At 39.5% G+C, this 5263-nt stretch overlaps 1 pseudogene; it reads left to right on the top strand.

The window, feature by feature from the left end:
• The first annotated feature begins 3856 nt into the window (after window positions 1-3856).
• Window positions 3857-4759, top strand: LOC123255855 (annotated as a pseudogene).
• Window positions 4760-5263: the final 504 nt, after the last annotated feature.

The following is a 5263-nucleotide window of genomic DNA, read 5'->3' as shown; positions in this document are numbered from 1 at the left end:
CACATTCTCCGAACCTATAACCCCTCACCTATTTTACCCCTTCATTATCTTATTGACTAGCTCAATCTGCATGCGCCAAACAGACCTAAAATCACTAATCGCATACTCCTCCGTTAGTCATATAGGACTAGTAATCATCGCTGCCCTAATATAAACCACAACCAGCTTTATGGGAGCTACCTCACTAATGATCGCCCACAGCCTGACATCCTCCTTATTATTCTGCCTAGCTAATACCAACTATGAACGAATTCATAGCCGTACAATAATTCTCGCTCGAGGCTTACAATTAGTTCTACCACTAATATGTACATGATGACTACTAGCTAGCCTAGCCAACTTAGCCCTACCCCCATCCATCAATCTCCTAGGAGAACTGACAGTCATTATTTCATCATTCTCATGATCCAACCTCTCTATTATCCTCCTAGGAATTAACACAGTTATTACCGCCCTATATTCCTTATACATACTTATTACCTCCCAACGGGGAAAATTTACCCATCATCTCACCCCTATTTACCCGTCCCTTACACGAGAACACATACTAATGATTCTTCACATCTTACCACTAGTCATACTATCACTTAACCCAATGTATATCCTAGGAATAACATACTGCAAATATAGTTTAACAAAAACATTAGATTGTGAATCTAAATATAGAAGTTTAAACCTTCTTATATGCCGAGAAAGTATCAAGAACTGCTAACTCCTGAGACCATAACTAAAATTATGGCTTTCTCACTTTTAAAGGATAGCAGTTATCCATTGGTCTTAGGAACCAAAGACTTTGGTGCAACTCCAAATAAAAGTAATTAACCCTATTCTCAATTCAACAGCTCTATTATCAATTATATTACTAACCCTACCAATCCTGCACAGCCTTGTATTTCCTAATAAGACTAACCACTTCCCCTCCTATTGCAAAAACATAATCATATTAGCCTTTTTCGCCAGCCTACCTCCCCTATTCACTTTTATTTACAACGGCCAAGAATCAATCATCACTAACTGACACTGATTCTCAATCCACTCATTCTCCGTCTCAATAAGTTTTAAACTTGACTTCTTTTCCATTATCTTTATCCCCATCGCCCTATTTGTAACCTGATCCATCCTTGAATTCTCCCTCTGGTATATACACGCTGATCCTAATATCTCCCGATTTTTTAAATACCTGACTATCTTCCTAATAACAATGATCATCTTAGTTTCAGCCAACAACCTATTCCAACTTTTCATTGGATGAGAAGGCGTAGGAATCATATCCTTTATACTCATCGGATGATGGTGCGGACGAACAGATGCCAATACCGCAGCCCTACAAGCCATCCTATATAATGTAAGGACTAAAATTTAGGTATTTATAGGTATATATTAAAATATGTGGCCACCAGGAATCAACAATTAGGTTGATTCCGTAATTAAATCAGACCCAAGTCAGCATCGGGTTGAAGAGTTTATTTACAATCAGGTAGGTAAAAGTAGGAATAAAGAGAAAAAGGAGAGGCTAGTCCAGGCCAAAGGCCTGGACAGAGGGAGAAGGTTAGAAGGCTAAATAAATGAAGCTGTAAGCCACAGGGCCCAACAGCCAGATAGGCAGAGTTTAGAATTGGCCCAGCAAGGCCAAGGAAGCCAGCCTAACTTACCCACGTGACAATACAGAGTGTAAGCTGTCTGTGGTCTCAGGAGATGCTTCTTCTTCCAGTTTGAGATGGCAACTGCCCCCACAGGAAGTTCACTAACTTACTTAAAGAGATAGTGTCTTTCATCACTTCCTGTGGTCCACCTCTAATTCAAAATGGACAAATGGCAGTTTCTACATTGATTTGGACTGCCCAAAGGGCAGTCCCTTATTCTTGATTTGTTACTTATTGTCACGTGTGGGTAACTCGTCTCCCCTCCCCACTAAGGGAGGTGGGAGTGACATCATTAGCACGCCTGGGTTGAGTAGATTTTTGACTATTAATGGGATCGAGCTAATTCTATTTACACAATAACCACATTGGAGACATTGGATTCATACTATCCATAGCCTGACTAATACTAAGTTAACAGCTCATGAGATCTTCAGCATATCTTCTCAACCACCATAGATACCATCGCCCTCCTTGGCCTAATTATTGCTGCCACTGGAAAGTCCGCCCAATTTGGACTTCACCCTTGACTCCCTTCCACCATAGAAGGACCAACTCCCGTATCAGCCTTACTCCATTCCAGCACTATAGTAGTAGCCAGAATCTTCCTCCTAATCTGATTTCATCCTATAATCGAAAACAATCAAATAATCCTCACAGCCGCTCTATGCTTAGGGGCCATAACAACCCTGTTCACAGCCATTTGCGCAATCACACAAAATGACATCAAAAAAATTGTAGCCTTTTCAACATCTAGTCAATTAGGCCTAATAATAGTTACTGTAGGACTCAACCAACCTCACCTAGCATTCCTACACATCTGCACCCATGCCTTTTTCAAAGCAATACTGTTCCTATGCTCCGGGTCTATCATCCACAGCCTCAATGACGAACAAGACATTCGAAAAATGGGAGGGTTATTTAACTCAATACCTATCACATCCTCCGCCCTAATAACAGGCAGCCTTGCACTCACAGGAACCCCTTTTCTAGCAGGCTTTTACTCAAAAGACTCAATCATTGAAGCCCTGAATACATCATACACAAACTCATGAGCCCTCATTATAACACTAATTGCCACTTCCTTAACCGCTATCTACAGCCTACGTATTATCTTCTATGCCCTACTAGGTCACCCCCGATTTACATCAATAACCCCAATTAATAAGAACAACCCTAACCTAATTAACCCTATTATACGACTCGCTCTAGGAAGCATTTTTGCAGGCTTCATTTTAACAGCCAACATCCCCCCAACATCATCCATCTCCATAACCATACCAACCATAGTCAAACTATCTGCCCTAATAGTCACCCTCCTGGGCCTTTTAATTGGCATAGAACTAAACTCTCTCAGCAATAAACTCATAAACTCAACTAACCATACTGTCTCCTTCTCTAATTTACTAGGTACTTCACTCATATTATTCATCGAATGGCTCCCCTAATAAACCTATTTATAGGCCAACGAATTGCTACCATACTAATTGATCTTACCTGGTATGAGAAAGCAGGACCTAAAGGTCAAGCTTATACTCACTCCCTAGCATCTTCAAAACTTTCTTCAGCTCAAAAAGGACTAATAAAAACATACTTCTTATCTTTTCTAATCTCAATAACACTCATTTTAACACTTATCTAACCTCCGCCCACGAACAACTTCTAATACAACATAAATAGTAATAAATAAAATTCACCCTAACAAAGCTAGAGCTCAACCACCACATCAATACAATAACGAAACACCATTAAAATCTTGACCAATACAATGGGTCCCAGCAAAATCAAACAACTCAACAGCTATATTAACATGAACTTCTCCAGACAAATAATATCACACTGCTTCCATCAATAGAACAAACAATAATATACTTATAGCCACAACATTTCCAACCCATGTTTCCGGAAACTCCTCTGTAGCCATAGCAGCAGTGTAACCAAAAACTACTAATATACCACCTAAGTAAGCTAAAAAAACAACTAACCCTAAAAATACATCTTCTAAACACACCACCACCGCACAGCCTAAACCCCCACTAGCAACCAAACTTAACCCCCCATATACCAGAGAAGGCTTAGAAGCAAAAGCTACAAACCCTACAATTAATAACAAAGAAATAAAAAAAAATAATTATCATTTTTATTATTTTAGCATGGACTTTAACCATAACCTATGGCATGAAAAACCATTGTTGTATTTCAACTACAAAAATTTAATGACCAACCTACGAAAAACTCACCCCCTTGCAAAAATTATTAACCACTCCTTTATTGACCTCCCAACACCCTCTAACACTTCAGCTTGATGAAACTTCGGATCTCTCTTAGGAATCTGCCTAATTATCCAAATCCTTACAGGACTATTCCTAGCTATACACTACACATCAGATACACTAACAGCTTTCTCATCAGTAGCCCACATCTGTCGAGACGTAAACTACGGTTGACTTATTCGCAATCTACACGCAAATGGAGCATCCATATTTTTCATATGCCTATTCCTCCACGTAGGACGAGGAATCTACTACAGATCCTACCTATTCAAAGAAACTTGAAACATCGAAGTAATCCTACTCCTAACAGTTATAGCAACTGCATTTGTAGGGTATGTTCTTCCATGAGGACCAATATCATTCTGAGGAGCCACCGTTATTACCAACCTCCTATCAGCTATTCTTTACATCGGCACAACCTTGGTTGAATGAATCTGAGGTGGCTTTTCTGTAGATAAAGCAACATTAACCCGATTCTTTGCCTTCCACTTTATTCTACCCTTCATTATCCTAGCCCTCGTCATCGTCCACCTATTATTCCTCCACGAAACAGGCTCCAGCAACCCAACAGAAATTAATCCTGATTCAGATAAAATCCCATTCCACCCCTACTATACTATTAAAGATATCCTAGGACTTATCCTTATAATCCTCACCCTCCTATCACTAGCCTTATTCTCCCCAGACATACTAGGAGATCCAGACAATTTTACACCAGCCAACCCACTAAACACCCCACCCCACATTAAACCAGAATGATACTTCCTTTTCGCATACGCTATCCTTCGATCAATCCCTAACAAACTAGGAGGAGTGCTAGCACTACTTGCATCTATTCTAGTACTATTAGTAATCCCCTTTCTCCACACATCTAAACAACGAAGCCTCATATTCCGACCAATTTCACAAACCCTGTTCTGAATTCTTACAGCTAACCTCTTTATCCTGACATGGATCGGGGGTCAACCTGTAGAACAACCCTTCATCATCATCGGCCAAGTAGCCTCAATCTCCTACTTCACCACCATCCTCATCCTAATACCACTAGCAGGAATATTCGAGAACTATATACTCCAACCCAAATACCCTTAACTGTCCAAGTAATTTAACAAAAATACTGGCCTTGTAAGCCAACAATGAAGGAAAACTCCTTCCTAGGACATCTCAAGAAGAGGGCATATCACCCTACCGCCAACTCCCAAAGCTGATGTTCTGATTAAACTACTTCCAGATGAACAATTTATATGCTATGTCAGTATTAAATTCATTTTACAAAAAAATTTTTAGTATAAGTAAAAATAGCATATGTATAATTATACTATATACATTATATGTATAATTATACTATAT

The sequence above is a fragment of the Gracilinanus agilis genome, unplaced genomic scaffold (genome assembly GCF_016433145.1).
Source record: "Gracilinanus agilis isolate LMUSP501 unplaced genomic scaffold, AgileGrace unplaced_scaffold53304, whole genome shotgun sequence".
NCBI lineage: Eukaryota > Metazoa > Chordata > Mammalia > Didelphimorphia > Didelphidae > Gracilinanus > Gracilinanus agilis.
This window is presented reverse-complemented; position numbering and strand designations above follow the sequence as displayed.